This window comes from Protopterus annectens, chromosome 4.part0 (genome assembly GCF_019279795.1).
Source record: "Protopterus annectens isolate FY-2018-M chromosome 4.part0, PAN1.0, whole genome shotgun sequence".
NCBI lineage: Eukaryota > Metazoa > Chordata > Ceratodontiformes > Protopteridae > Protopterus > Protopterus annectens.
The window spans coordinates 1,169,397,352-1,169,419,385 of NC_056733.1; the positions used below are offsets into that span (position 1 = coordinate 1,169,397,352).

The 22,034-nt window shown below is 37.8% G+C and overlaps 1 protein-coding gene across 2 annotated transcripts in view; it reads left to right on the forward strand.

Moving 5' to 3' along the window:
- Positions 1-22,034, forward strand: part of FGF1 (fibroblast growth factor 1) — a 281,773-nt gene that overhangs the window by 82,100 nt on the left and 177,639 nt on the right. The window lies entirely within an intron of this gene.

Consider the following 22,034-nt stretch of genomic DNA (forward strand, 5'->3'; position numbering starts at 1 on the left):
AGTTCAAACGTCCTAGCCCAATGCTTCCTTGAGTTTATAAACTCAAATGCCCTGGAACAGCTGGTCACCACTCCCACAAGAGGTGACAACATACTGGACCTGGTCATCACCAACATGGGGAACCTATGTTCCACACCTGAGGTATACTCGTCATTGGTAAGATCAGATCACAAACTAATCACACTGGGCATCCACATCCCTCCCCCCCCCCAGTCAAGGAAATCAAGGTAAAAAACTTCTCTAAAGCCAACTTCACACTCCTCAAGACCGAGGTGGGAAGTTTCAAAGCTCCCAATCAAATGGAAAATGATGACCCATCAGCAGAATCCTTTACAAGTGCATTCTATGAACACCTTCAAGAATGCATGGATTGAGCCATCCCAAGTAAAACCAAGACCAACTCCTCAAAAAAGAGGAAGCCAGTCTAGTGGACCCCAGCCATAAATAAACTTTACAACAGAAGGAGGAAGCTCCTGCAAGATGGAACAAAATCCCAAAATAAGAAGGCATCTCTGATTAACATCAGTAAAAATCTGCACTTCCTCATTAAATCATCCAAGGTCAACTTCGAAAGAAAAATAGCCAATGACTCTAAGGATAACCACAAGGCCTTCTTTAACTATGTCAAGAGTCTAGGGGCAAACTCTCAGATATGCTCCGAGTTAGTGCATAATGGCCATAAATACACTAAACCAACCAACATTGCCAACATCCTGGCTGACAAGTTCAGTGCAATCTTCACCCTCTCCCTCTCCACCAAAGGGGCTAGCACCCATCCCAGAAGAATGTGGTGCTCCAGATATCTCAGACACACAAGTAAAGACAACCCTTGTGAAGGCCAAAAACACAGCATCAATGGGATCAGATGGTATCCCAGGTTGTGTCTTACATGAGCTTCAAAATGAATTAACCCCCCCAAATCAAAACACTATTCAAACTCAGCCTCTCTACAGGCTATGTACCCAAAGAATGACATACAGCAACAGTCGTACTACTTCACAAAGGTGGTGCCACAACTGACCCTGGGAACTATCGCCCTATAAGCTTGACTAGCTTGGTCTGCAAAGCCATGGAACGCATTGTCATGGAGCTCATTAACAGGGACATTGGGAACCTCCAGACACTGGACCCCACCCAGTTTGGCTTTGTTAAAGGCAGATCTTGCCTCCTGAACTTGGTCGACTTCTTCGAAACAGTCACCAAGTCCATAGATAAAGGGAAGGTGGTCCACACAGCATATCTGGACCTTGCTAAGGCGTTCGACACCATCCCACACTCAGGAATCATAGACAAACTCACCAGCTTAAATATCAACCCCCATGTCACGAGATGGGTCGCCAATTGGCTCTCAGACAGAACCCACATGGTAAGAGTGGCAGGCGCCATGTCTGACTCTAAACCAGTCACAAGCGGAGTCCCACAGGGGTCAGTCCTGGGACCCCTCCTGTTCGGTATATATTTCTCCGAAGTACAGGCAAATGTGGAGGGACTGTGGCTAACCAGGTTCCTTCAGACAGTGGACCCCACCCAGTTTGGCTTTGTTAAAGGCAGATCTTGCCTCCAGAACTTGGTTGACTTCTTCGAAACAGTCACCAAGTCCATAGATAAAGGGAAGGTGGTCCACACAGCATATCTGGACCTTGCTAAGGCGTCCGACTCCATCCCACACTCAGGAATCATAGACAAACTCACCAGCTTAAATATCAACCCCCATGTCACGAGATGGGTCGCCAATTGGCTCTCAGACAGAACCCACATGGTAAGAGTGGCAGGCGCCATGTCTGACTTTAAACCAGTCACAAGCGGAGTCCCACAGGGGTCAGTCCTGGGACCCCTCCTGTTCGATATACATTTCTCCGAAGTACAGGCAAATGTGGAGGGACTGTGGCTAACCAAGTTCGCAGATGACTGTAAATTGGGTGCAATAATTGACTCTCCAGCTGACACAGACATCCTGCAAAAGGGTCTCTCAGAGACAAACACCTGGTGTCAAAGTCACGGCCTCAAGCTAAATGCCAAAAAATGCATAGTAATCCCATTTGGGAAAAACAAAGTACCTACAAACTACCACATAGATGGGAATCCACTAAGTACAGAAGAAGTAATTAGGGACCTGGGTACCCAAGTAGATAGCATGCTCTCCTTTGAGAACCACATAGCCAAAATGGTCAGGAAATCCTTCTATGTGGCACACCTGATCACAAAGGGTTTCTCATCCAAATCCAAGGAGGTGATTGTGCCCTGTTACTCCTCACTCATTAGGCCCATAATAGAGTACAATGCCCCATTTGGGATGTACCTCACTAGACACCTGCAACAACTAGAAAGACCACAGAAGTACCTCACTAAGAGGATTAAGGGCCTTAAACAATTACCCTATGAAGCACGACTAAAAAAGCTGCAGCTCTTCTCAGTCGCTTACCATCTGCTCAGAGGTGACCTATGCCTGACCTATAGGGCCATGCCAAACCCTGAACTAATGGACATGCTTCACCTCAAAAAAACGAGATCCCTCAGAACCACTTGTTCTAGCGACTTGAACTTATGCACAACAATAAACAAGGACATACTAGAGGGATAGATTCCTGTCCCAGCGACTCCCCTCACTCTGGAATAGAATCCCAATCCATATTCGACAGAGCTCCTCTCTGACCCTCTTCAAGAGAAATCTTGATGAGCGGATGGGTAATTGTAAGTTCTACCCTGGGATCACTTCAGGAGCCTTGTTAGACAGAGGCCCAGGTTACTAATCTAATGGGGAGGCGAAAGCCATCACTCTGTGGCTAGGCTTATAAATGCCCCTGGGCAGATAGCCTAGTACTTACCTATGAACCAATGAACCTATGTATGTAACATCAGCAAACACAGAGCAATGTGGAACAACACTGAGGAGCACTACAGTGCCATTATACAAAGACATTATTTAAGAAAGGTAAGCAATTTCTTTCTTAAATAATGTCATTGTATAATAGCAATAACTCACTCCTGAGTGTGAGTAATGCTAGATTTACCCACACCTTCTCATGGATTATTGCTTAAATATAGAAGTCATACTACATTATGACCATAAAATGACATGCTATGTTGTGATTGCTGCTGTCAACAGGACTACAAATCATGCAGCCATTGGATACACACATAATGAGTCAATTGCTGTCTTACTTTTTCATTTATTTATATTTATTTATTTACTTATTTAGTTTTAGATAAATTCTGTTAGTGTTTTTGAATTTCACTTAAGGGGTTTAAACATCTTAGCAAAATGCAAAATCTGCTGACAGTACTAAAACTTCAGCAATTTGATTCTGATAGATATTGGAGCTATGTTTACTGTGTGTTGTAGTAGTGGTCGGGGTGTTGCTCAGGGCTGCATGCATTTTTTTCAGTAATATATGCAAGTATAGATTGGTGGGGCCTGCAGCTTAGGTGATGTTATTTTGCAGGGAATTTTGCAGTTTTTTTCTGGTGGAGTATCTTCCTGTACACATTTCACAATCAGATTGTTTCTTCTCAATACCTTTCAGTGGTCTGTTAGCACAGAAATGATACATGTAAGAAGAAGATACTTAACTCAGAGTTTTGTCAGCTATGGCTTGGCAGATTGTGGTTGCTTGTTAACCAGGGCAGAACATTGAATCACATGGGCCTTTTCAAGCCCAGTCCAGTAGCACTGATTGGTGAAATTATTTTCTCAAAGTTATTTAACAAGACCTATAATGCATGAGTGCACTTTTCTGTTTTTTCTGTCTTTAGGGCAGCGACCAGACTGTTAAATTTACTGTATCTAGCAGCAGATTGTTTAAGACAGAGCAGATAAGAATAAAGTCTTCCATCAGGTCAAGTTTTGCACAGATTTATCCAAAGAATCAGACATGTTGTATAAAGTGTCTTTTCTTTCAATGTAGTTAAGTATAGATTTCTACTCCAAAGTGGAATACCTTACTTTCTTTGTAAACCATGGAGGAGTAATTTAAATTAGCCTCAGGACCAATGCTGGTGATGATGTTTAGTGCTTTAGGCTAGTAGCTGATATAAGTAAATGGTTCTTAGGAATAAGTGTATACTTAAAGTGAATTGTTTTACACAATAATTTTATTGTTATTATATGCCAAGGGCACCTATTGGCTTGAACAGATGTACAGGCATATACATTGTTATACCTTAAAAATCAATAAAATTATTTAGGGAAATGAGCATATATTTGCATAATTGTTGACAAATCAAATAAACCAAAAGGGGCTGTGTATACTGCAATCTTGCCTTTAGCTGCTAAATTTATTTTCAGTAGTTTTAGGTTTATCGGGCTTCTTTAGTGAATATACAGGAGCAATTCCTTCAGTGTGGATATTGCTACTTTTACTTCTCTGAAATTAAAAGCCATTTATGAATCATTAGCATATTAGGCTTTTTGTTAAGCAGATATTTGTCTTCAGGTGTGTATTATGACCAGGGTAGAGGCTTATAAGTTCAGGTTCTGTCGAGACAGCTATCTTGAATGTCTTTCTGCACCAGATGAGAAGTGTATGGGTGACACTCTTATAGATGAGTCAATACTGATTCAGTCTCATCTGATCTAAAATTACCACTATATTCTTGGCACAAGAAAGTACTCTACTGCTCCCATCATGCTCTGCCACATCCATCCTGCTCTACTGCTCCCATCCTTTAGCATTACCTCATCTATTACTTTGATAAGTTAAGTGTTTTTGCGAAAAGTGTTTAATCTGAAACTAGTCATTGATGAAAGCTGACATTTCATGACCAGTGTGTTAGTTCTTGTTGAGTATTTTTGTCAGGCCTTTAAGAATTATTAGTGAAAGTAAGCCTATTATTACACAAAATCCTTGTCAATAGTATCAGAGGTCCTGGTTCCCTTCCATTTGGATTACTGTAATGTTCTGTACCTTAAACATTTTAAGAGTGAGTGAACAAGTTGCAGCATGTGCAGAATTCCTGGGCATATTCTTACATTATATATATTATGTGGTGTTTGCATTGGCTACTTTTAGAATATTTATAAACTTCTTATTATTTTTTATTGCTTTATACAATCTGAACTCTTCCTGACTTAAGGAGTTTCTACTGCTGTACCTGCTGGCTCAGAATTTCTTCCCTATTGACTTCTTGCTGTAAGCAAACCCCAGGTTAAGTCTTGAATCATTTGGGGTTTGTGTTCTTTAATTTCAGGTCACAGAGCTATGAGATTCAATTCCTTTGAGCTTTGGGAGTGAACTACTGAGGGCAGCTGTTGGTTATGCTTTAAGAAGTAGTCTTTCCCAAAGATTACCATAATCTCTATTAATCTTTGTATATCATTTGTTATTACATTTCCTTACTGGCGTCATTATTTCTTGTTTTTATGCTCATTTTTCTAAGCATTACAATTATATCTTAATCACATTATTATCTTAGCACTTTTAAATGTTCTGTTTTATGATGTGTCTGGTTGAATAGGCAGATTAATAGTTGGATTGAATGAGATTTGAGGATAGCCCCCTCCTCACAATAATTTCATGTTGTGGAGAAATGACACACATTGCATTGCACTATGCTAAAAAGAAAATTTTAGCTACTTGGAAAAATGCAAGAGAAATTATAATATTTTTAGGTTGCTCTTGTGTTACTATGTAAATTAGTATCTATCATTTTAAATGTTTGTGTGTTTCAGCAGCTATTTAATATATAAGACAACTATTTCCTCTCAATTTTATTTCATATTTGCCTGTTAGAATTTCATTTATAGTCAACTTGTTTAGTTCAAATGTTTGAAAATGATGGCATCTAATTGCTCACAAACTTGCTCTAAACTTCAGTTTATTTTTACTTCATTAATTGTTGTGCTTTATTTAAGGTTTGCCATTGAACGTAAAATATATTCTACAGAATTTATTGTATTCTTTAAGAAAAAAAAAACTTGGAATGTTAATGTTCAGTTGTGATTTTCAAGTAATGAATCTTTTTTTATTTTATCTTTGTAAGTGTACAGTATATTATTTTACTGTTATCTTATTTCAATATTTAAATAAATTGTAATCTATATATTGAAATGGGTCTACCTGTTACTATCAAAAACCCACTTCACAAAATTGCAAAAAGACGAGATGACTTTGCTGAAAATTGATTTTTTTGAACGTTCACATCACTGGAGTTTTACTCTGGGAAAGGAGACACTTGGCCACCATGGGAACATTTTCACTTTTACACACTATAGTGCAATCCTGGAGTTAGTATATTTAGTTACACACACACACATATATATACCCACACCCACCCATAAACACACACATATGCACACACACGCACACACACACACACACACACACACACACACACACACACACACACACACACACACACACACACACACACACACACACACACACACACACACACACACACACACACACACACACACACACACACACACAACAATTACAGTCACTTGTTTGCCTGTACACCTCAGATATTTGCTTAAGAACAGGTGAAGGAATTAATTCATAAATAATGACCCGGGAATGTATTTCAGCTTGTTACTGTCAGAACCACAGAGTACATCCCATTGCAACTGTACTTTGTCCTCAAAACTTCTTAGCTCAAAAGTCAGGAACAAAAACACAAGACGAGGAACATATTTTAAATATTTCTCTTAAATACTCAGAAAGCTGCTAGAATAATAAGCCTTGCAATAGTAAGAATTTTCAGAAGGATAGGAAATCTAAAATTCATATGCTTGTCATTATTCAATGACTGCAACACACAACAATTTCTGACAAAGTCCCAAATTTTACAAGGAAGAGACTCAACTTTTTTCCTCAAGAATTCTGAGCAAAGCCAAATATAATAGGGGAATAACATTTTAAATATCATTTTATCTGTTTGTTAACTTGGTAAATCCACTAGACAAAGTGCTTCTTTTCATGGGTAACCCAGGAGCACTGTATGGATAAGTGACTAGCTCAAAGTCACCTAGTAGGCAAATGGAAGTGAAAGGGTTCCAACCTTGTTCTTTTGACTACATGAAGTAGATTGTTAAAATATCAAGGCTGTAAGAGCCAAACAGACCTCATACACTTAAAAGATTAACAGAACTATAGATGTTGCATGGACATATATTTTCTGAGCAATAAGAACTATGAAACTCAAATGGCTTGCATTATTTTATGACAGCAATCTTCAGTGATTTACCAGTAAAAAAGAAGTAAAAGAGGGGCATGCCATAAACAGGAGGCAAAATCAGAGATGTTGTGAAAAACTGGAGACCATTAAGGACAGACTACTGTAATTCACTCAAACGTTAACAGAACAACAGATTTGGCATCAACATGCATTTTCAGAACAACAAGAACTATGAAACTCTAATGACCGGTATTATTGACTGAATGTAAATCTCAATAATTTTAAACCTCAGTGATTTATCAGAAAACAAATTTAATAAAGGTCAGGAAGTTAGTGCAGAGAATTAACTATCTTGGCTTTAAATGAACTACTTCTTGTAGTCAAGGGTACAGGGTTTGATTCTTTCTATCTCTGTTTGCCTACTGTGCTGCTCTGAGCATTCCACTCAACCAGAAAGTGTTCAAACTCTTTCTAGCAAATAGATTAAAAAAAGACAGGGAAAAAATAAAATGAGTATATGCATTTTCTGAACAGTAAGAATTATGAAACTGTAGTGACTACCATTACCAGAATTCATCCATGTAATCTTCAGCCTTAGGTTTCAGATGCCCGAGTTAAACAAACCAGGTCCAGGGACACATCAGTGTAATCCTGAGCAATAGGCAGTCCAACAAGGTAAAGAAAACATGCACACACATTGGAGTTTGGAAATGTGGGTGGTACAAATTCCCACAGTGGGGAAACGAGCAATACCTTGATCCCACACAATAGCAATCCTGTTCCATTTGATCTTCTGCCTTTGTTTCATTGTTTGTGCTTTTTGGCTCAATATTAGCCATTTTCTTATTTAAGTGTTCAACAATGTAATAGGAACACAAACACACACACACACACACACACACACACACACGTATATATATATATATATATATATATATATATATATATATATATATATATATATATATATATATATATATATATATATATATATATATATATATATATATATATAGATCCCCTTCAGAAGCTTGAAGTTTTAAAACTTTGATCTTCAAATGGTTAAGACCAGAAGATCGAAGTTTTGAAACTTCAAATGTTTTGAATGGAGATTGGGAGATTGCCGTACAGTGTGGAATGGAATATTTACCATTTTCTTCATTGTAATGTGATCTTGGAGTGGGTTTATTTATTTAGAAGGGAGTGTGGGGGTGCAAGGGGCTTGCCCCCTGCAAAAACATAAAAAAAATTTAGTTTTTATTTCTTTTTATTTTGTTTTTGAAGTTTCAAAACTTTGATCTTCTGGTCATGGCCATTTGAAGTTCCAAGTTTTGAAACTTCGAGCATTAGAAGTGGATCCCTATATGTGTACACACACAGACATATATATATATATATATATATATATATATATATATATATATATATATAGGTCTACTTTAGATGCCCGAACATCTGATTTACCCACTTTACCGACCCCAAATGACCGACAAATGAGTTTTGGAGGAGGGAGTGTGGGGGGTGCAAGGGGCTTGCCCCCTGCAAAAACATTAAAAAAAATGTGTTTTTTATTTCTTTTTATTTTGTTTTTGAAGTTTCAAAACTTCGTCTTGGCCATTTGAAGTTCGAAGTTTTGAAACTTCGAGCATTAGAAGTGGATCCCTATATATGTACACACACACACACACACACACACACACACACACACACACACACACACACACACACACACACATATATATATATATATATATGTATATATATATATATATATATATATAGATATATATATATATGGGTCTACTTTAGATGCCTGAACATCTGATTTACCGACACCCACTTTACCGACTCAAATGAGTTGCCCAAGTACTCATTAGCCCGACGTGCACTTCACCAATGTTAACTAAACTAGTGCACTTTCACGACAACAATCCCGTATTCAAAGTAATAGCGTATGAGGCAGTAAACACCCTTGACAAGAATGTGCCATATCCTCAAAGAATTATGATTTAGTTTGTGTAATCAGCAAAGTAATAGTTTTCTGCACATACTTGGTTTGCGGTTCCAACTGAAAGTTACTGCTCTTTGCAGATGAAAGGAACATTCCGTAATTATCCCTTCTCTTCTCAACGTAAAGTAAAACACTTCCATGTTCTCATAATAATTCATTTCAAAGACACAAAACAAATATTTCAGATTGCACTGCTAAATTCTCCTTCTTAGCAATACAGTCAACAAACGTAGATTATACACAGAATAGCAAATATAAATGTCTAACATCTTTAACAACCTAGCAATGCTATGTACAAACTGTACGGCACTGTATTCCTGTCTACTGTTCAGCACAGTCACAAATTGCTCATGCCGCTGTAATAACTTCCGTTTTTTAGGGGACGGAGGAAAACCAGTTGCCATTCGGACACGTAACTCATCTACTCTGTCTTGCTCTCTAGACAAAGCATGCATAAGTATAAGTAAATCTATTGCTCGGAATCCTAACAAACATTTTAGGTGCCTATGCCATGCTTCAACAGAATTCTGGGTACGTGGCAAATGAAGTTCATTGAGTTCAGACATGTTCCAGAATGGGATCAGAAGCAGAGGTGGAAATCTAACTGAGCTTGACATTCTAGTTGTAAATTTACGCATTCTGCCGTGAATGTACCAATCTGAAAAATATTTCAGCAATTCTTGCCCTTCAACTGGAAAAGACACTTTCAGTTCTTCAAATGTAGATACTACCTCAGATTCCTGCAAAAACACTAAAGTCACTAGAGATTTTACACTCAATAGAAAGGACATAACGGTATTGTACAGTGCTGCTAATCCCAATGCCTGGACCTTTTGCCAGATATTCTGTCCAAAATGGAACAGGCAACCTTTACTTTTAGCTCCTGTAACATTAAGCCTAATACTCTTTAGTGCAGCAACTTCAAAATCACATAGAATGAAGCGGACGTTAGCTTGGAAACCATTTGTGCTTAGTAAATAAAAGACACAGTGCCATAGGAAATTGTAACACTTAAGAGGCTTCCTACTCATCAAGGCGTAAAACAATGGTACAGCTTTATTGTAAGTACCACATTTTACCAGTCCATGAATGCTGTACAGCTGTCGACAGGTTACTCCTTTATTAAAAAAGATTCCATCCATTAACCAAATGGAAGCATTACTCATATCATATAAATTATTTACTGTAGTAAACGCGTATACTATGCTGTCAGTGCTTTTATCAGCCATACGCTTGGAAATAAATGATCCCGACTTTAAAGGGTAGTCACTACAACTTATGGTCATTAAAGTTATCTCATGGGATCACTCTGGTATATTCTCTCGTCTTTGTACCCTACTGATACTTTGCAAAAGTGCTTTCCTACTCGGAATATTTTGTACTGCATGTAGTGATGTTGATGCCATTGCCACATCAACTATTGAATATGGGTTGCCCCTGCTATACTTAGCCCTTACTTTTATGTGCATAGCATTCTACCTCAGCTGGATTAGCAGAATGGTGATGTGGGACAGACTTTAATAGTTGCTCACCTTCGGTAACTAATACAGTAACAGCTCTGCCTTTGCATTTCCAGGACTTCTTTTCTTTACAACCCCAGTAACATTTGTTTCCTCAGCTGTGTTCTAGATGGTACAAATAACCATCAAGTTGTAGCATTTCTTTACTTCTCTGTGACAGCATCACTTTGTAAATGTTTCCCACAATTCCTGGTCCAACTTCCGAGATGTCTGCCATGATTACGTGTTAGCATACGTGAGTTCCTAAAGGGATATTGTCATTTTATATCTGTGTGCCGCAAATTACACTGTAATGCTTATAATGTACTCAGGATGTCGGGCATGTGATAGTCAGTGAAATGTATTGTCGGTAACATCATATTTTAGACATTTAGACGCTGTCCGGTTCGATTCTCAGCTAGAGCGTCTTCTGCGTGGAGACATGCGTGAATGGGCGTACCTTTGTTGAAGGTTGTGCGTCAGGCCTGGCAAGCCGGTATGCAAAAATCAACTGCCAATCATTAGCGGACCGGAGTTCCACTGTGGCGACCCCTAACCGGGAAAAGCCGAAAGACACAAACAAGTCTCGGTAAAGTGGGTGTCAGTAAATCGGACATTCGGGCATCTAAAATAGACCCATATATATATATATATATATATATATATATATATACATATTTATATTAATATGGGTTTATATTAGAAGATCAACGTTTTGGAAAGTTGAACTTCATATGGTCAACTTTCTGAAAAGTCAAACAGTATAAAAAACAAATCTTTGTTTTTGCAGGGGTGCTGCTCCCACACAACCCCTCCAAATTATATATACTACTTTTGAGATCACACTATAGTATGGAAAGGGAAAAGTCCCTGATACCCACTGTGCCTTGATCTAATTATAAGCATTTCGACTTTTTACAAAGTTGATCATATGGTCTCAACTATATGAAGTTTGACTTTCTGAAAATTTGATCTTCTAATATAAAGCCATAGATGCATACACACGTATATATATATATATATATATATATATATATATATATATATATATATGTATATCTACATATATGGATTCACTTTATGATCTTGAAATACTGAAATGTCGAATTTCAGTATCTCGAGACCATAAAGTCGATTATTCAAAATAGCAAAAGTGCATAATTGTGAATCCGATTAAGTCAAATTTGTGGTTATGGCTTTACGTTGCATGATGTGTAGTGTATTGTATGGATGGTGTCCGGTGTAGTGTGTGGATTTAGTGGAATTTAAGGTAAGTGAGTATTTTGTGAGGGTTTTGGGTAGGTGTTTAAGTGCATGTGAGTGTGTTTGCAAGTTGTACATGTGAGTTAGGGTAGGCAGGTAAAAGTATGAGTGTTTAAGTGTTGGATGTGGTGGTGTTTTTATATGTGTGATGTGTGTGTGTGTATGCATGGGACTGTAGAGTGTCTGGGTGTGAGTTTACTGTCTTTTTCTGTTTGTGCGATTTCAGAGATAGTATATATAAGTAGGGGTGGGGGGTGCAACCCCCACATGGGGGGTGCAGGGGTGCTTGCCCCCTTGCTTATATGTAGTGTAGGTTTGTTGATTTGTGCTTATGCGTTTGTGTGTGTTTTGCTTGTTTATTTGTTGTAGTGTGGGTAGGATGGTGTATGTGTTGTATGATGTATGGTGTGTTTATGTTCACGATTTTGTGTTTCACGGTTTTGGGGTTTCAGGATTTCACACATTCGACTTTATGGTGTTGAGATATTGAAATTCGAGATTTCAGTATTTCGAGATTATAAAGTGGAACTATATATATATATATATATATATATATATATATATATATATATATATATATATATATATATCGATGTGTGTGTGATAGGCAGTCCAGATATGGGCCTATTTTGTTAGCAATGGACAGCAGTGAATTACATTAGTACTGGTAAAAACATATCTAGACAGTTGCAATACTGGAGGCGATATAAAAGATAATTAGAACATTCTTGGAGAACAGCTAGATATTTACAAAATGTTAGATGCAGAAGATGTCTTTTATGTACCAAAAATAATAAATAATAATAAAAATGGTATGTAGAATGTGTATATATTTAGTTACTTTAACCTCAGTTCTGTTTCAATTAGATTTATGGCATCACACCAGGGTTTTGTCATGCCACTATTACCATGTAGTATTGGTATAATTCCCCCATTTGCCATATTGGTGGATACTCATGCAGACATCTGCATACTTTTATACATTACCAGTTTACTTCATCTACTGTTTTCTGTATACTAATTTTCATTGTATAAACATGTTTTTGGGACTGTAAACAGGAAAAGTGTAGACAGTTTTTTTTTTTTTGCAAAGCACTGACGCTTTTTCCTTTGTTTTTTGTTTTATGTACACTAATACACATGGGTGGATATTTACTAGATATTATTAGAGAGATGTATTTTTATATTTAAAGTGTTTAGTCTGATTATGTTAGGTAGCTATGTATTTTTCTTGATTTTAGTTCTTGTCACAGATCTGATTTTATTGCATTAGTTAGTCGAAAGTGATTTTAGTTAAAACTCTTTTTATGTATATGTTATGCTTTTCTTAATACCTGATCTTGGAATGTGGGTTGGAAATAGATAGGTAGTGTTTTCCTGAACTAGGATTTAGTTTGATGTAATCATATGCAGTGTGTGGAGGTGGGTACTTGCTATTCTAAAATGCATTTTATGGCCCCGTTTATTTTGTTTTTCATGAATAGGCTGGTTTAAAATGAAATAATATGTATATTTTCCTCACCTACTTCTAAATATATAAAACTGATATGTTTAACATTGTTAAACTATTTCTGATTTTTTTGTTACTGAGGATGGCTTGTCTGTGACGAATAAAGGCTTTTTGCTTTAGACAACCACCTGGGTTTCTTGCTTTTTGGAAATTATTGTGACTGAGCTCATCAACAAAGTTTTAAGACCACTAGTTTCTGTTTTTTTTTTTTTTTTTTTTTTTTTATTTAATTTTTTAATCTTTTCTCACAAAAAGGACAAAGTCCATGATTTTATAGAACTCAGTAATAAATATTGTGCTTAAAATGCACAGAGGAAAAAAGCACCTTCTCGTGTGGTTTCTGCAGGTACTTTAAGTACACTGACACTAGATGTGACATCTCGATTCAACATATGAATGAGACTTTTGGCAATCTGTGCACTTTAGGGCTGCATTTAGTTACAAGCTTAACTAGTTAAGTACAGACCATGTTGCTGCACAAAGTGGCACCTTGCATCCTCCGTTTAATTTTGTTACATCCTTACATGTAAGTAGGCAGAGCAATGTAGGATCTTGCTGAGGTACCAGATCAAAATTAACACGTGTCTCTTACTTGTAGAGTCTACAATACCCATTTCTAATTACTTAGTTAAAACTCTCCAGTCAGCCTAATGTCCAGCCGTCTTCCGTCAATGTACCTTATTCTGGGATTCTGGGTCTGCAGACCACTTCCTCGCCTCACTTCATGTTGCCAACTTGTAAGCACTAAGCATTTTCTAACAATGCTCTAACTGCTTAATGCTTACTACAACCAATTACTTCTGCATTCATTACAGTCCACATGACCAAATCACCTAGAGCCATATTCTACACAGTTGAGCGGCTAGCTCTGCCACAGTATGCAGTCTGTCATCCGTGTTCTCCTATCTTGAGGATACTTCACACCACAGTAGAAGCCCAAATCCGTTCCCCCTACAGGGAACATCATACAGAGTTTGTGCTGCTGCCCACAGCTCCATTCATTGGTGAGTATGAGATGGAAATACTTAGCATGTTTTTTTTTTCTGAGGTGGGAAGAACCTCACAGAGACACAGGGAGAACATGCAAACTCCAAATAGGCATTGGTCGAAGGTCAGGATTGAACCTTGAACCTTGTGCATGGGAAGTTAACACCTTATCTAAGAGAACAGATTACAGTGGTTTGGACATGTGCAGAAAAGCATAAGACAATCTGGTAAAGAAGATTTGGGACAAACAGGAAGAAGGTAAGAGGAAATAAGGACATTCTATAAAGAGGCGGATGGATTGTGTAAAAGATCTGCGTCAGTCAGGCATGAGTGTCGAAGAAGGTAGGAGTGTGGGTGGTGAGGGTGATGGCAACAGTTAACACAATACCTGAACCCCATGTAGGAAAGGGGGCTGATGATGATGATGATTCAGTACAGTCCAGTTGTGAGAGGTGTAAACACCTACTTAAGTTGGAGGCTAATCTCTCATCTTGACACACACACAACAACAATGAGGTTGTCAGTGCCATTCTGAAGTGTCAAAGGTCTCCAAGAGAATAGCCAGACTCTCAAACTCCTCAGCAGGATAATATAATCTCACATACAACATTTTTGTCACAATGTATCACAAACCCTACTCACTGGAGTCATAATACCTTCCCATCTGAACCTTGAAGGCATCACAGGCTATCCCAAAACAAAAAAAAAGAGGAAATGCTGTAGTCATATGTGACTCCACAGTGAGAAATGCAGATATCCACTCACCAAGCTTGATAAATTCAGGTAGTTGCCTCTCAGGAGTTAGGATACTGCAGGTGTCTAGGCTCTGAAGTGCCTTCATCCCAGATATACCTACAACATGGCCATTGTTCATGTGGTGGGAAGGACTTACTACACACATTCCTGGATTATATGAAGAAAGTTATGATAGAGTTATTTTGTAGAAAACTAAAGCTGATATAAAAGGGTCTATATCACATTATCGAAATTCCAAAATGTTGAACACCATAAGCGCGACCTTGGAATCTCAAAATGTGATATACTCAAATGCTCAGAACAGCAAATGTTTTCCAAGGGAAAAAATTCACTGTTCCGAGAATACACACACACAGCACAAGCACACCAAAATACATAATCCATACATACATACTTCACAGAACCCTACACTAAACCGTACATACACTACTAGCTCTCCACTTACATTAACCCAACCCTAACCCTAAGGTCCCTAACTAACGCGCACTCACCTTACCCACTCCCTAACCCTAAAGTCCCTATTGCACACTCACCTTACCTGCTCCCTAACCCTAAAGTCCCTATCGCACACTCACCTTACCTGCTCCCTAACCCTAAGGTCCCTATCACGCACTCATCTTTGTTTGCACACTTACCTTAACCCGGTCTGTAACCTTCATTCCATAGTCGAGGAAACAGCGAAGCTGCAGAAATGGCCCACTGAATACTTTCCCTAGGAAAGTATTTAGTGTTCTGCAGCTTCGCTATTTCAAGCGTTCGCTGAATAGGCATCGATATTATAACATTTGAAGCTTTAAGACTTGAATGTTATAATATAGACCTGATATAAAACTGTTTTTGAGCAGTATTCCTCTTTCACTGACAACTGACTTTAACAATTAGTTCAAGCTACTGGAGTCATTCAAGGAGGACTGTGTGTGTGTCAGCCTGGTGGGAAATGGTTGACTGTTCTACTTGCTTCACCAGGGATGGCCTCCATCTTTCACTTCAGGATGTTTGTATGTTGGTTAGAACTTTATCTCTATCCCACAGTACCTTTTTAATCTTTCCTGGCCAAACCCAATCAAAGCAGTTCGAAGGTGACATAGCTTAATGCCAAAAACTGCCCTCCAGAGAAGCCTTCCTAACCCTAGAAAATGCAGATGTGCATCGTTACTGAAAAATGGTTCCAGTGCAGTGAAAACATGCATTTCTTACCTAGATTCAATGCTCATCACATAGTCAGATCCTGTACTACGGGTATCACTGAAACTGGTGGTGGTTGTATCCATATGCCTTTGCGGTTCCTTCACCTCTAGACTTACACAGGTAGATAATGATCATGAACTATTTCACACCTAGTGAGACCCTTACCACTTCCTGGTCAATTGTATATCCCCCCATGTCATCCATAACCCATGAGACATGTCTGAAAAAACTGGAGCCACTTAGCCCCAAATCAAATACTGTTATACTTGGGGATGTTGATAATGCATTTATTAAATGGATTACTTACACTACTACTGATAAAATATACTCAGTGCTTAATAGACTTCTTTAATGTAAACTCTCACCAGACCAGATTCTATGCTGTTATATGATGGGATCAAATAGATCAGATCTGGTTAATTGCAAATAGTACCATTATTCCATAGATAGGTCTGATCATCAAGCAGTTTCACCATTAGAACCCAGAGAAAAACACTCACAAACCTACCACCTGCAGGAATTTTTCTAAGACAAGTTTATTACAGCTATATGATCACCTGAGTAGTTTAATTGGTCCCACTTCCTCTTGGGGCCCGTCAGGAAACATTGCTGCATTCATTGAGGGGCTCTATTCCTACCACAATACCTGCATTAAGATATTGCTTCCAGTCAGTAACAAATACAGTGCCAAGTTTAGCAATAAACTTCTTTGATGCAACCCTAAAATAAGCAAGCTTTATAACAAGAGAAAAATAATCAAAAATTCATGCTCCCATAGTAACTCCACACTTCAAAATTAAACTCAAAATGTTAAACAATACACTTAGGAACAAATTCAAATCTTCCAAGGCCAAACATCGATTCAAAATTGTCATGTTTGTCAAAGAATAACAAAAGTTCTTCTTCAGTTATATCAGGAACCTTATAAACAAAGTTCAGAACTACTCTGAGTTGATACACAATAGCTCCTCCTACTATGCCCCTGAAAACAAAGCTGAACTATAAGCAGACAAATTTATTTCAAACTTTTTTCTCTGTCTCCACCTAACCACCACATGCTTGACTGCGTTTTGGCCCCCACCCCAAACATCACCCCCTGAACAAGTCCTGAAGGATCGTTTGGAGGCAAAAAATATTAGCTCAAATTGTGCTTAATAATGTGTTGGGGGTGCTTTCTTGCCATTGCAAAGCACTGTCTCAGCATCTTGTCTGGTTTTGCACCTGAGGCTCCTACACAAGGAAGGCCCTACTACTGAACCTAATAATGACAGACTAATCAGCCTAATACACCTTACCTGTAAGACAATATAATACATCATTATGTACCTTATAAATATGGACATTATCAGCCTAAAATCCCATGACCAAAACCAGATTGGGTTTGTGAAGTGTAGAGTCTGTCCGCTTAACCTAGTCAACTTCTTCAAAAAAGTCACCAAGGCCTTGGACAAGGAAAACTCAGTACACACAGCTTACCTCTACCTAACCAAAGGCTTTGATACAAGTACTCACTCAGACATCAGGATAAAGTTATCAAACCAACTGTAAACCCTTACATTACCCAGTAGATTGTAAACAGGCTTGTGGACAGTAGCCAAGAAGTAAGGTGGTACCCTCTCTTACAAAAAGCTCATTACTAGCAATGTATGCCTTTGCTTGGTGTTGAGGCCATTCCTATTTGGCATTTACTTTTCTGATGTCACAGATGACATCAAAGCTCTTTGGCTGACTAAGTTTGCTGATGACCCTAAACTTGGGGAGATCGTCAGTTGCCCTGGGGACTCTTAGATTCTCCAGGGACTAGCACACATAAATGGTGCCATAATAATGGTTTCAAGATAAATGCCAAAAGAGGGTAGTGCTGTAATCTTTAGTTAACAGGCGCACCCTTTCTCCTACCAAATTAATAATCTTTCCCTCAAACGACTCAGTTTTCAGGGACCTGTGCACATTTATTGACAATGAGCTCTCCTTTGACTATTGCATTGCAATGGTTGGTAGTAAATCCTTTTCCTTAGCCCTCCTAATAACTAAAGATATTTCCTCCAGGTCAAAGAATGTTATCAACCTCTCTAAACCTCCATTATTATGCCCATAATTGAGAACAATGCTATCTTTGGCATGTATCTGTCAAGACGTATGCTTCATCTTCAAAGACCACAATATTTCCTCATAAAGAAAATCAAGGATTTAGAGTTTTTTCTATATGATCAATGTCTTATAGCTCTATTTCTCTTTTCTGTCTCCTACAGGGATGACCTTTTCCTGGTCTACTAGGCCTCAAATGACCCTGTCTTTACCAACGTCTTTCATATCTGCAAAGCTGGCATCACAATAAATAGCCATACTAAATACTTTAATTTTCACTTTACCTGAACCTGCTGGCATGATACATACTTCATTCAAAATAATTCCTGTTCTCTGAAACAGATCTCCCTTTCAAATTAAACATAGCTCCCTCATTATCTACAAACATGACCTGGATGAATGGATGGGTAATCACAAAAACATCCTTAGTCTTGCAATGTCAAACTTCAGGGAAGTAGTAGCAAATAATGGAACTTGAAGTAGCTAGGTTACAAAGAATCTACCTGATCACTGGCCTGGCTAGGTGACAAATGATCTACCTGATCACAGACCTGGCTGGGTTACAAATGATCTACCTGATCACCGGCCTGGCTAGGTTACAAATGATCTACCTGATCACCAGCCTGGCTAGGTTACAAATGATCTACCTGATCACTGGCCTGGTACCAGCCTATGAACGTATGACTGCAGTTTCTCAGGGGCAGGGTATATTACCACTTGAGACCACTGTGAGGTGTTTAGATAGGTAAGGCATCTTGCAAAAATGTCAAAGAAAATACATGAACATTTCTGTGCCTAGTCAAAAAAATCACAGACACTGTTTAATAAGCACTGTTTTTCTTTTAAAAAAATCAGCATTTTTATAGGTTGCATTAAGTCTGACATAAAAGGAGTGGGAAAAGAAAACTTGTTAGTAGGGAAAGATCTGGAACAGCAATTCAAATTAATTGCTACTTCAGTACCAGATATTCATATAACTAATAAAACGGTGTTGTCAGTTTAAGGTAGCTGTATTTTAAATAACATTGTAAAGGCTTTAGCAACAGATATTAATAAAAATAGTAAAAAAGCTTTGTCAGTCTAAAGGCAGCTGTGTTTTAAATAACACTGCAGGAATATAGTATAGTGTAAGTGCTTATACATTTCGACATAATGCTTATATAGTTGTATATAGGCCTTTTGAGAATGTCATGTTAACATTGAAACATATCCTGTTAACAGTAGAAAACCCTGTTCAGATTTACTTGTTTTTATCCTAAAGAAGTGTCCGTATTGTGTTTATATATATATATATATATATATATATATATATATATATATATATATATATATATATATATGTATATTACATGTATGTAAACAAACAAAAAAACAAATAAAATGGTACAGTTTTCAGCATCCTGGTTTCAGCTGGGAGTGACTTTTTAACTTTAGTGAGTGGTGTCCACTTTCTTTTAGTTTGGTTTGCAGCAGTGAAGAGAATGGAAGTGCTGCGTCTGCAGCTCACCACACCATCACTTATGCAGATGTTTTATTCCTAGGGGTTTGATGTGTACTTGCTCAGAGAGTGTTGTCCTATTATGTCTGGTTCGGTCAACTACTATTACAGTTGTATCAATTACACTTATTTATGGATTGTAGCTAGAGTACTTCTTTCTGTAATAGGAGGAATTATTTGTCTACGAGGCAGAGTATATAGCAGGTTTTGGAAAAAGTATTTTGAGATTGATATGTAGTATTTTAGATATATTGTGTTTTTGCTGAACATCCTCTTTGTATGTACTTTAGTGTTTTCAGTGGAATGTAGTTTGCTTTTTTGTGTATGATGTGACTGAGGGAGGTGTATTTGTGTTTTATTTTCTTTGTTTTGTCTCTGACATTCTGCAGATGAGCTTCCTCACCTCAATTGCTAGATCTCCCTTTCATTCATGATTTCCCCTTAGACTGGATCTGATAAAGGTTAGGGCTACCAAGAAGATCAAGGTGTCCCTACCCCCCGTGTGTGCCTTTTAACATCTTGTAGGTGGGGTGTGCAATTGCCAGACTGCACTAATCTACTTTTCATTTCTGTAAGGAAGCCACTCCACCCACCCTCATGAAGCACTCTGTGATTGTTTCCCCAACCTTCCCCAGGAAAATACAAACACTTAGTGTGCTCCATGCACACCACCCTCCATCCTCATCCCTCAAGGTGGGCATGCCTGTCCCCTATGCTAGTGCATCTGACATCCATGCCATTAAACAAACATGGATTACCTGGGTAGGAGTCAGGGTTCTATACCTCTGTGCCATAGCTCTAACTGTGTTTATTCTTTTTTTTTTAGATCAGAGTGTTTTTTTGTGAACCATTTTCACTGCAGTTTTTGTTTGACTCTAATTTTTTATGAACTGTTTTGATAGAATGTGATGGTTTGCTGAGTAACAAATAAGTTATTATTTTTTTTGGAAAAGGTTGGATGAAGTACTCCATTATGAATTATTTAAATTGTATCAAAAATAATTAAAACAAATAAATTATATTTGTTATGAACACTTGAGTTTCTGTATTCCTTCTTGTCAAATGCACATACATTAACACACATGCTTATGAGGTAATTTAACTTAAGGTATCTTCTTCCATACGTTGCTTACATGTGACTTCTTTGTGATAAAACATACCTTTTCAGTCTATCATCAGATTTCTAATCACCTAGAACATTAGATGAAGCGGAAAAGTTGGAGGGTGGTTCTGGGAATACATCTTTTCTGCATTATCACTGGTTTAATGCAACAGTTCTTAAGTGGATCACTCAAACCTTTCTCTTTCAATAAAGTAAAAACTGTAAGTAACTGCTATTGAGAAACATAGCTTGCATGTCTCCAGATGACTATATCAACTTGGAAGTACTTGCAAATCCAGGTAAATGGAATACAATATGCAGAAGGGTATGGATGCTGGGTCATTTTCTACTGGCCAGAGATAACTTGCGTCTTATACTTTCCAAAAAGTGTGCTTTCTTTTTGCTCAGCTTCGGTGAGGAACTGCTACTTAAATAGACTCTGAAGAAGGTATATTAGCAGGGCAGTCATGTTTGAAAAGAAATGTAATATATGTTACACAGGAGGAATATTCAGTGCATTTAGGGTGAATGAGCTTTAGCTTTGAACAAAATTATACCAAATGGTTGCATTTAGTGTGCAGTTTTAGGACTGAATAAATTATGAAATATTACAGACCATTTACAGTGAACTAATGGCATTACTACTGCAGAAGAAACTCAAGAAGTGATCAGAAACATACATTCATTTCAGTTTTAGTTCAAACTGTCCATGAATTCTTTAATTCCACAAACTGTCATCCTTTGTTTCTTGTTTCCATGTTAGTTTCTTTGGAGCAGAGTATTACTGCAGCTGTTTCTGCTGTGATGATTCCTTCCTTAGCGATGTCCCACTCCATTAGTTATTGACCTAGTCTTCTGCAATTAATGATGTGATTAAAAAAATCCAAAAAGCAACTAAAGCAACATGAGAGAATAGATCCATGGCAGAGGAAATGCTTTTATCTGCAGATTCACCGATGAAAAACATTTAAAAAATAAGGAAACAAACTATTTCCTTGTAAATTATTGTCTGATAT